Source organism: Salminus brasiliensis, chromosome 22 (genome assembly GCF_030463535.1).
Source record: "Salminus brasiliensis chromosome 22, fSalBra1.hap2, whole genome shotgun sequence".
Lineage (NCBI taxonomy): Eukaryota > Metazoa > Chordata > Actinopteri > Characiformes > Bryconidae > Salminus > Salminus brasiliensis.
In genome coordinates, this window is record NC_132899.1 from 14,715,410 (window position 1) to 14,727,962 (window position 12,553).

General features: G+C 40.3%; 2 protein-coding genes across 2 annotated transcripts in view; one reads left to right on the top strand and one right to left on the bottom strand.

Annotated features, from left to right (window-relative positions):
• Window positions 1-12,553, bottom strand: part of svila (supervillin a) — a 316,503-nt gene that overhangs the window by 237,156 nt on the left and 66,794 nt on the right. The window lies entirely within an intron of this gene.
• The window catches only part of map3k8 (mitogen-activated protein kinase kinase kinase 8), a 135,438-nt gene that overhangs the window by 50,556 nt on the left and 72,329 nt on the right, over window positions 1-12,553 (top strand). The gene's annotated exons all lie outside the window — the stretch shown is intronic.

Here is a 12,553-nt window from a genome sequence, read left to right on the forward strand (position 1 = left end):
TATTCTGTGACATATTCAGTAACGAAACATGCATGTTACGTGGTTAAAAGAGCGAAGAACATGTGTGGACCTGCTGATAGATTTCACGGGTTTAAAAGGTAAATATTGAAAAACTCACACTCAAACACACACACTCACACACACACAGTTTCCAGGTTCCAGTGTCTTCACTGAACACTGTGTGAAGGCCTGCCTGTGTGGAGGATTGTATGGCAGGATAAATGCAAGGTTGAGTTACACTAATTTCAGAGCCGGCAAACAAACTCTACTGCTCAGTAATTGCACGGTTGTGCTTCCCATCAACCAAAGTATTTCCAAACGCAACTCTCATAAATAGTGCGGTGGGAGGAAATGCTTGCGTCTGAATGAGAGGCATGATGTTTATGGGCTATATATATGGAGAGATGGCCTCATCCTTACAATAACATCAGCGCAACAGGATCTCGGCAATTCACTTCGGCCGGATTTAACAGGAAACGCATTTTCTTTTGTTAAAAGAAGACCTTCATCTGTGGTTGCATTCTATATGCTCCAGTCTCCAACAAATGACCAGTGTTCAAACATTTTTATCCGCTATGAGGCAACTAGGGCCATAAAACGCAATTTTGCTTCATGAAACTAAGGCATAAAAGTCTTTTTCCCCCATGGCTAATAAGGCATCATCATTTATTGTTAAATCATATCCAGTTCAAGCTGTTTTCCAAAGCCTACTGACTGTCTGGAAAGAGTCAAAAATAGAATGCCATTCTGCATTTGCTGACCACAGATGTTTTGAGAATGGTGGTTGTTCCATTGTTTCCACAGCACTGAAGATGATGACATTATAGACGATTTGAGGCTCAGACTGAAACTCTGCTCTTCTCCTCATATTTTGCTTTTCTAGCTTGTGTATGACTGTATGAAGTCAAATGAATGTAAGCAATGGTTTCAGCTGTATGACTACACTGTAGTAAAGCGTCAGGTAAACAAAACACACTCTAAAACTAACCAGCAGTTCCATTTTGGTTGTATTTTTACATTCAACTGTTAGCTTGAGAACACATATGCACTATAGTGTATTATTTCATATGTATAATAATTACTATTTGAGGCTGGATTGCCCAGAAGTTCTTAACTGGCAGAGCAAGCATTACAATGAACACTACCAGTTAAGATATTCTTAACATGACGATGCTTTTGGAAAACTGGGACACCTTCTTCCTTCTTCTTCTTCTTGATATGTTCTTCACAGTTCTTCACTACTATAGTACACTCCTTAAAAAGGTTAAGTGGTTCTAGCCTTGGCTGTACAGTTCTAGGAAAAGTTTTTATTTGGTATAAAACTACTATGTTATGCGACTTGCTCATTATACTTTAAAAAAGCTTCTTTGAAAGATTGAACGATTCTTTGAAGAAACATCAACTAAAGGGTTCTAAAGGAACCAAAAGCGGTTCTTCTATGGCACTATTCCAAAGAACTCTTTCTGACACCTTTATTTTCAAGAATCTCTCACTCTCTCATTATTTCTATTTTTCACTGTTTGTCATGTAATCCAGCCCATTCACCCGCTCTTTGACAGTCCCTTATTGGATTTGTTTCCCCATGCCATGATTCCATTCTTGGCCTGGCTGAGCACTCTTTAAAGCTCAATCACAGCACACACAGCACTAGCATGCAATATTACTGCATTTACCGACTCCAGTCTCGTTTTTAATGAACCACAAGCTGCCCGAGTTTTCTCCTGTGTCACCACAAATCACCAGCTTACGGATCGCAGGGTCAGAATCCCCCCCATTATCTGTAGTCCATTCCCATTACTTGCCCCATTATTCTGGGGAAAGACAAAGAAGGCAGGAAATGAGATAAATGCACTGAAATTACAGCCTGTGATTGGCCCATTGCTCCCACTGTTTAGAGTGTCTGGCTCCATTTGGGCTGCCTTGCTCCTGACGGCCTCTCACTGTTGTGTGGATAAATGCTGTTTTATAGCATACCTGTCTGAAGCACTCAAGCGATGAGAATAGAAGTGCTGGGGAGCATTTCTGTAAAGCGGTATTTGTTTGCATGTGTGTGTGTGTGTGTGTGTGTGTGTGTGTGTGTGTGTGTGTGTGTGCGTGTGTGTGTTTGTAAGCTTGTTTTCATGCATTTTTAGGACAGTTACAGAAATGGCACATACAGGTCATTATCAGTACATACAGGATAAGTAGCTACTTAAATGACATATAAGGCATTATTTACAATGCAGTCAGTATACACCATTTTTAGGACAGAAATAGTCTAGAAATAGTAGACTTGGGATCAGGACAATGGCTTTCAGTTTATAAAGTGAGTGTTTTTTTTTATAATAACTTTTGAAGCCATTTCTTTTTGGCTACTGAGATTAAGGCTGGTTACAGGTTTAATAGATTAAAGTTAGGCTTAGATACTTGTTCAGTGTAATTTAATACTCTAACTTTCAATACTTCCAATAATTGTTTACATTAACTAGCACCAGGTTTATTTGCAGACTGTATTTGGGACAAAATGAGACTAAATAAAATGTGACATGTTAATTATTTATATAAATGTTTTTATTTATATAAATAAGTTATTACAACACAATATGTTTTAGCTATACCCTGTGATGGAATGGTGCCCAGTCGTGGTAAGCCCTGGACCCACAACAACCCTGACCAGTAAGAAGCGGATAAGAAACGGAAGAATTAATTCATGTTTCAGCCAAAGTTGTTTTTCTCTTTATCTTATAAATATAAAAAAACATAAATGACACATGCAGGGTATTATTAGTACATAGGATAAGCAGTCACATACATTATTCATTTACATTTACATTTATGGCATTTAGCTGACGCTCTTATCCGTCAGCTAAATGCCATTTACAAGCGACTTACAAGGTTACTTGTATTACAGAGTTAGGCCAATGTAGTGTTAGGAGTCTTGCCCAAGGACTCTTATTGGTGTAGCACAGCATAGTCATCTAGCCCGGGAATCAAACCCCAGTCTCCCACATGGTGTGTGACAGGTAGTGGTGTTATCTGTTGCGCCACACCAACCATATTCATTTAGGATGTTATTAGTGCATGCAGGATGGGTAGTTATATTAAAGACACATATAGTTTGTGATTAGTATCTACAGAATAGGTAGTTGAATAAATGACATAAATAGGGTATTATTAGTACATATAGAAAATGTAGTTATATAAATGACATATGGGGTGTGATAGTACATGCAGGATAAGCAGTTACACGAATGATACATTTAAGACATTATTAATACATGCAGGCAGTTACTAATATTTGTCATCTCCATTTTTGATCAAAATAAAATTGCTACATTGTCTTACATTACAAGTATTTTTTTAGTTTCCACACTATGAGGACACAAGGTTTTGTTCATGGAACATACCTATGACCCCTATGCCCTGACCATGTAGACAAATGAATGTGTGTTTGTGTAGAAATTGTTGTGTAGAAAGAGAACTAGGCCTCCCAAAGTGGTTCAAGAGTTCAAATAAATGTCAACATTTTGCAAACTGCTCTCTGAGCGCAACATTAAGGGCACTCCTGCTACCCTGTAATTTAGTGTCCTTTGACCTGCTTTCATTTTAGAGGCTGTAAAAATGTATCCTCCCTACGAGGAGCCAGAATGAAAACCGTCGCTCACGGCACTGCACACTGTTCGACTCTGTTCAGAAGCAGTAATTAGTTGCATGCTAATCAATGCTCATGTTCGTGGTACTCAGTGATTTTCTTCATCTTTTAAAGAGATGACAGCGTCGCTGGATAAGTATCAGACTGCATTACTACACACTAGTGCAACACACTAGTGGCGAAAAGCCAAATAAAAGCTTCACTTGCAGGCACAGATGCACACATGCGTGCACATACACTTTCCCACTCTCACCTAAAAGGTATGCAGTTATGATGCAAAGGGCTGATATAGAGATGTCATTGTAGCTTGACAGAGTTTGAAGAAACATGGGCCTGCAGGGCTCAACGGTTCTGGGCACGGAGGGTAACTGTTCCAGTGGCTTTTCCACACTGTTGTGGTTCGGTATGGTGTTCTAACTGTACTTGGGGCCACAGAACCATTCGGTGGGGGGCTCCTTAGTTGCACCACCTTTGTGCTGAAAAATGCTGGGTCTTTATATTTCCAGTACAGAAAATGGCAGAGACTATATCTAATAAGTACAAGAATAGTTGAAGTTTAAGTGAATTGATGATTAGTTTGGTGGCAAGTACACCTCAGTGCACTGTAGAATCGGCTATGGCTCTCGTCCAACAAAGCTACCATCATCCATCATCTCTATCATAGATTGGCTACTGGTTTTGTCTAACATCGCTACCTTGGCGTTAACATGGCCTGGCCCACTTAGTCGACGCTAGTATTACCTTTGCAATGCAAACACCTAAAAGCAAATTGCAGAGTTTCTGTATTAAAGGTTGATGTATATCAGCTGTGCTGGACTATGTTCATGATTTTGTGACTGCATATTGTCTTTTTTGCCAGGACCACAGTTATAGCTAACCATTAGCATAGTGCTAACTGCATACCGAAGTCGTCACACACTTGCATCAAAACCTCATTGAGTTAGCTTTAAACAGACTTGTTTAAGTGGATTCCAACATTATTTGACATACTATACCTATAAAATACCCGACTTGGCGTGGTTTGTGATAGGTGTGATTTATGCATGCAGATTACACAATGCTAACAGATGAATTATGTTTTCATAGCATTTGCTAGCCATATCACCCTTTGTAGTTGTAGTGCATGCTTCCTAAGAAACCGTAACGGATGTAATGGGTCCACACAAGGCCATAATGCTATGGCACAGCCTTTGTAACCGTTTGGCCCTACAGTAGAAAAGAGGCAATAGTGAGGTAAGGTTCTTTTCTATTGATGCTGTTGTTAGAAGAAAGTACCAATTACACTGATTTTATTTACGCTCCACCACTTATCATCATTAAACACTTAAACCGAAAGCATTGTGCAACAACAGTGAAATCAGCAGAACTCTAGGAATAGGCCTGAATCAGAAAGTGTACAACAACATCAGCATCGTTTATGCTTCCATTTAGTGGGTCATGCCGGTGGAGTCAAATGCTATTCAGTTCAGAGCCAAATGATCTGCACTGCTTTTCTTGGAGTAGGCAGAGGTAGTTAAATAATTGTGTTTGATTACCGGTAATGAGTGGAGGAAGCGTTTTTTAATATTCTCCTCCTCAGATATATCACTCCTACATGTTAAAAACTTCCTGAGCCAAATCAAACGATTACGCTGAGTAAATATTGAAGAAACGCCACAAGATGAAAAACACTTTTTCCTGTCCTCTCCCACCCATGCAAAAACCTTATGACATTAGCGTGAGACTCTCTTGACTATGCATGAAGTTGGCCTGGTGTGCTTACTTCATTCATCTGCCGCTTTAATCTGACTGTACACTCGTTTACCTGGACATCAACCTGCTAGTCCATGAGCCAGATTACTTTTTCAGATATTCAGCCACTTTTGGACTGTTCTGGCCATTCAAAGTTTTTTTTTTTGTTAAAATAACATCATGAATCATTTTAATAATGCACAGCCCAATCACTCACATCTCATGTTCATGAACAGGCAAAGATTATGGTTCCAAATATATCATTCATTTTTATAAATGAAAAAGCAACTAAATAAATAAATCTAAATCTGCACTGTAAATCTGCACTGATGAAAGATACTGTCTGCTCCACCCATATCTTTTCCTCCATCCCCCCCCCCCCCCTCTCTCTCTCTCTCTCTCTCAATGCAAACACTTACAGGCCTGTTTACCTTTGAGTCAAATTAGGCCTCAGTCTATCTTTCCTTCCCCTGTTCCTCGACCCCCCACCCCTCCCCTCGGCCAGTCAATTTAACCAGGAAGTCTGCTGTTGCCCCTCTAAGATCAAATGTTGCCTGAACTATATCTCCAGTCGCCAAGGAAATTCTATATACTCAAACAAACTTACAGCTCGAATGTTTGCTCAGGATACTGCTGATGCATTACACTCGCAAATCTCAGAAAAGTGTGTGATGCAGAATGTAGAATAGTTCTGCTTCTCTGCAAGTTTACAAATATAGTCTTTGTGGAAATGTCAAACTCTTGCTAATACGCTTTTGGGGGCAGCTGGGGCCTTACATTTAGAGAAGCAGGCATAAGATCAGAAGGTCCCCTGGACTGTCAGGAAGTTGTTTACCACCATCATTCACGGCTGAGGTGTCTTTGGTCAAGGCACCTAACCACTAATTTCTCCCCGGGCGATGAGGTAGCTGCCCGCTGCTCTTGGTGTGTGTGTAATCACTGCCTTTATTCGCAGTGGCTGTTAAGTGTGTTCTAAATATGTGTGTGTGTGTGAGAGAGAGATCAGCCACCGCATTGAAATCACAGATACATAAAGTAAATAACATTTTGTATCTTCATCTACAGTGGCATTGTTCAAGGGGTGCGATATACATATGATATACATATGATATACAACGACTGAGTCAGAGCATCTCCAAAACATCTCAGGTCTTGTGAGGTGTTCCTGGTATCAGTACCTAAAAAAAGTGCTCAAAGGTAGGACAACTAGTAAACCAGTAACAGGGTTATTGGTTCCCTGGTCTGATCCCACAGAAGAGCGAAAAACTGCTAAAAAAAAAGGGTGGGTTTGGTGTGTTTTAACAGCACGAGGGGGACCTACACAGTATTATGGAGGTGGTTTTAATGTAATGGCTGATCAGTGTATCACTGTCTATGCAAAGCATGTCTCCTAGCTCCAGCTTTGGCCCAGCACTACACACTCAGTCAGAGTGCAATGCTAACACTCCTGCCAGCTGCTTTAATATCCATCTAACTACCTCACCATCACACACACAAGCCCATCCTTCATGATGAAATCCTTTTCCCATTCGCTCATTTATCCTCCCTTGTTCATCTGCTCTATTCATTTTTTCATTTCCTCCCCCAGTCCCTTATCCCTCACTTTCCCTCCTCTTTGTTCTACAGTCCATAAGTAAATGGACAGTAAGACATTTTCTGTTGTTTTGGCTCCATAACACCAACACATTCGATTTGGAGGGAAACAGTGAGGTTAAAGTGCAGAACTGAAGGAAATTTACATCTACATTTGGTGAACCACCGCCATTTTTCCATAGTCCCCTCAGGGGATTAAACATTTGACAAAATCTTCAAAAAGCCATGTTTATTGCTTGTTTGCAAATCCTCTGAAATGGATGACTGCATGAAATCAGCTCCTTCTAGTTTCTGAGGTTTTTTGCCTTCAGTCTTGTTTACAGTGAATGAAATTCTGCTCAGCAGGATTCAAGTTGGATGACCGTCCAACTGTGCTTTCAGGCATTTGATTTAATATAAGCAGCGGAGGCGCCACTGTTTTCCTCAGAATTCTTCCTCCTTCGCTGTCCACAGTCACGTCATTGATAAAGACTTGACTATGATCCAGTTCAGCTTGCAGCCATACCTGTCAGTTCCACCATGTTCTACAGATGAGGTGGTTTGCTTTGGATCATGAGTTCTGTTTTTCTCTGTACTTTCATCAGGTTATCACAAAAGCACATATTAGTATTCAGCTTGTCTCCCAACTGGGCCTTTCCCAATGATGTAATGTTAGCTGTGAAAAATGTAAAACTGCCCTATTAATAATTGTGATTAACAATTTAATTGTCTTAAGTGTACTCATCTATTAAAGTACGAGTCTAAAGTGGGCCAAACTGGCTGATTTTCCTAGCTGTCAAAACGTAATAGCTACCAACTGACGACACACACAGCTCCAGCTTAAATAAACAAACATTACTCAGCACTGCTTTCCAAGCGTGCTGTAGCTCCAAGTGAGAAGTTGGAACAAGACCAATGATGTGTCTCAGTACGTGTACGTCCTCAAACCCAACTCATGAACACAAAGCCAATTTAAAACGACTGTGATCGATCCAAAACATGCAGGTTACATATGTAACTCATAACATCAGTGTGACATCAGCCGATTATGTAATAACCGCAACAGATGAACTACACATAAGGCTTTATCTCTGATGATCTATTAAACCGTTTTCTTCATGATTTGGAGGATTCTTTGGTCACAGGGGTGATCTTCAGGGGTCATCCAAGTTGTTTGCCCCTAAAGACACCAGTGCATGCATACACAATGTATATATAACAGATTTTAACACATGTAAATGTTTTGACTGTGTCTCTGACATCCTTCCTCCGTCAGTGTAATAAAAATGAGAATTGATTGGGTTTTGAACTCCTTTTGAACTACTTAACCTATGACTATAACTTTATGTCTACTAGAACACTCCAGAGCGAAGCGTACAAGAAGAAATATGTTAAATTTCACAATATAAAGTATTTGATAGAAAACAATATTTGTAAGTTAAAGGTCTTGTAACATACTGACTCGCAGATCCGGCTTAGCATCTGACAGGTGGGAGCAGGTGACTGGTTGAGGTGAAGGTGATGTAGCAGTAAAGTTTCCTAGAAGAGCGTTCGCTAAAGCTTTTATTGCCATCCAGAATCTAGGCCACTTTACTGTTTATTTGCAACAAGCACGTTGTCACTGTAGGAAAAGCAAAAAAAGTTAAAGCATTAAAGTTGAGACATTTTGAATCAGTTCTGTTGGTCCTTTCATTATGCACTTTTACATGGCGTACAGAGCTGTTGGCACCTATAAATGATAAATGTATGTATAATATATATATAACAAATTATAAAAATGTAGATATAATGTGCCACAGTACATCTGATGTTTGTAGAGCTCTATTCATCACTCATTTCCTCTTCTAGTTTGCCTCCCAGCCTGCTCTCTTCTAGGAAGGCTTTGCATTAGATTTAGCCTCTTTTCCACTGCAGGGCCGAGTGGTTCTGAGCACAGAGGGTAACCTTTCCGTGTGTCTTTTCCATACTGACATGGTTTGGCATGCAGTGCTTAAGTTAAGCACAGTTAGCTAACTGTATTTGGGGCCACAGAACTGTTTGGTGTGTGGGCTTAAGGATGTAGAGATCCGCTGACTGGCTCCTTATTTACGTCACCTTTGTGCAGTATTTGGCAATTGTAAATTTACAGTACATTACTGTGAAATATATATATATATATCCTAAAAAAGTAAGTGGCACCTATTTTGTAGTCGTATTCTTTTATTCCTTAATTAACTAACTTGGTCTTAAACAGCCTTCAACAATGCCAGTCAAAAATGATATAAAATATAAATTTACACCCAGTAGAAGGTAGCCTATCAGGGATGACTGCACAATGACACAAAGGAAAGGGGGTGGGGACACACCGAATATGCTAAAAGATGATGCCAGGAGCTGTTTTATCATTTTTATGGAATATTTCTGTTAAAATACAATGCAAGAGTATTTAACATTGGAATGATGTATTTTTTCCAGAAAAGATATGTAACAAAATTTGGTTTTGGTTGAGATATATATATATATTATCATGGTTTCACCATTTTTCAGAGTGTAGATTTATTGATCTGTTATTGATCCTAATCCAGAAACATTTATAAATGATTCAGTAACTGTTCAGTTTAGCATATTTTGTCCCACAGGGTTCAATTTTACGGAATGTCAAACTGATGTAAATTATGACAGCTGTGTAGTTAGAGGGAACTGATGTCTGGGCCTTTGTAAACGGCTTAATGGGTTAAAGTAGCTAATAGTTTTGGACAACTGGAAAGGAGAAACACAAATACATGTGGGAAAGGAAAGGCAAACTGAAAGGCAAATGGGTAAATGCTGTATCTCTCAATTGTCTCTATAGACTTTTCTATGTCAAAATCTATTATGTTTTATTGTTCTCTATGTTTGAGAAAACAATAAAAATGGTCTCTAAACCAAATATCACAAATTGTCAGAGACAAACTGCATTGTCCTTTGGGCAGGAGAAAATGAGAGTGGGTGGGGAAACGGGTCAGCTCAAAGGTGATAAAATTGTTCAGAAAGTTCACATCCTTGTTTTGTATCTTGGGAGTAGTAGTTCTGGCTCACGGCCCAGGCTCTACAGCACAGATATTGAATTGAGAATCAGTTTAACATGACGGCCATGGTTTACATTGTTTGACTTGGCAAAGGAAGAGGAAGTGGACACCTACACTGATTGAAAGCGGTCTCAGATGAGGATCGCAGAGGGATGATCAGGCTTAGCCAAACCTTAAGCAGGAAGCGGAACAAAATCAGTCAAGAAAATGAATGCGTGGATACATGATGGAGGGGGGAAAAAATCAAGGCACAAAATTAAAATGCATCAGATACGAGTATGTGTACAGTCTGTGTATCCTAATCACAGAGATGGAGCAGAAGGAATGAACAGCACCAATTACTGTACTGTCTCTGAAATGCTTATGTACAGACTTCATAGCCTGGCCATTACTATTTCCCTGAATAAACTTCATTCATAAAAGCAGGGGGCTGGAAACGGAAACTTAAACACAAAACCATATGCAGTCTCTCGCTCTCTCTCTCTGTCTCTCTCTCTCTCAATCACACACACGCACAAAAGAACAGCGCTGCTGTGAGGAGAGGCCGCCACACAGGCTATAATTCCCAGCATTCCAAAGCGAGCATCCAAGCCGCGCTGACGTCTGTGCGTCTGCTGTTTACCACCACAAACTTCCTCTGCCTGTACATCACCCAGAGTGAGAGAGAGAGAGAGAGAGAGAGAGAGGGAGACAGAGAGACAGAGAGACAGGGAACCCAAGAGAGGTTGAAGGGTCTTTATTTAGGCAGTATGCTGATTCAGCCTGAGAATGCCCCCCTGTCTCCTCCCTAATTTTGTTCCCAGCGTTCATCACCACCACACCAGCAAACACGTGTGTGTGGAGGGGGGTATTAGCCAGGCATTCAGACATTATTGGAATAAGTGAGATCTAATGAGAACATGCCACATAAGAGCACGAGCGTTCACATACAACCCCACTGCCCAACCAATTCCTTAAATTTGTCTGATATGCTGTTTGTTTGTGTTCTAATTAGTCACAGTTTACCTTAGTCGCAACTGATCCATCCATGCTTCACTCACAAAAGTGTTCTTTTGCAGCAACTGCTGTGAAATGTGGTAAGCTTTATAGACTACCGACACAAATACCATTCAACATGGAAACTGTAGCTTACCACACACTCAAAAAAGGGCTCTTTGAGTGATGCCAGAGACAAACCCATTCCATAAAGAAAAAGAATGTTTGTAAAGAGATGTTTGAAGTTTAAAGGTTTACAGAACCTTTACTTAATGTAAAGATTCTGTACCAATGGTGCACCCTTGTACTGTGCAGCATTGCAGGCACAGTCATAAGAAGGAAACCTTAACTGAAACGCCTGAGGTATGCTAGAAAGTGCTGTGGACTGAGGAGGCAAAATAGAAAACTTTGGCCACAAAATACCAGCAAACCTGGATCTACTTCAGGATAATGATCCAAAATAAAGCGTTTGGAATGGCTTTTACAGTTCCCACCATAGCAAACTTGTGAACAGATCTTGAACAAGTGTCAAAAATCTGCTTACTTGCTTGCTGTGCATGCGATAAGACCCAAGAATATCTCAGAAATGAAAGCTCTAGTGAAAGTTCTGCCAGGACACTTAAATGCAGCATTACCTTTCTTCAGCCAATCACCAGCCTCCACCTCTAATTACACAGTTGTTGTTTTTTTTTTTACTGCTTTCAGAAGTGACGTCACGCCTTTCTCTCCTTCTTCCTGACTGCCAACAGTTCGGTCCTGAAGACTGACTGGGGTAGGCTCCGCCCCCTGCCTCTAAATTCATTAGGATCTGCGAGAATCCTGATGTTGCAAGACCTGGACTGATGTTTTACCATCTCATTATTTGTCAAGATTAAATTCCCGCTTTACTGCTCTCACGTCTCCAGGGTCTGCTGGCAGAACTAGAGGCCTTCTGCGAAGAAGCGTGGAAGTGTGTTATGGTTTTTATAGGCTACTTTACATATTGTAAATGATGTTATAATCTGTGCTTGAGGAAAGGAAATGACATTTAGTGGAAATCAAGTTATTCCATAAAACAGATGCACACAATCAAGCACACACACACACACACTAACGTGTCTGTCGCCCATTTGTGTCATTGCGTAATGATTTCTTTCATGTTACCACTTTTTCCTTAAACTCCAAGGAGCTCATAAAGTTTTCCTGAACAACAGTTAAAATCACATAGCTCAGCTTTTTTTTCAATTCGAGCAAGAGCCAATGCTAACTAACTGCAGCTAATTCAATTGTAGGCTCTTTCAGCAGCCTTGCAGCATTTCTGCAGCCATCCGTTCATTTTAATAGCAGTCTGAGAGAAGACTCCTTGCAGCGCTGTGTGTGGTAGCAGAACAACACACCACAGTCAGCCAAGAGTGCTCTACTTCAAGAGAAAAAGAGAAAGAAAGGCAGAGTTGTCCGCCAGATTTCTGTCTGTTTTCATGCTGAGGGATTTCCAAAGAGCTAGAGGAATATGTGAATAAGACAAAAAAAAGAGGAGAAAGGAAATAAAGCTCTTCTGTTGCTTTTCAGCCTTATAGAGAAAATCTATTGTGACTCAGTGATGACTGGTGGGTTATGG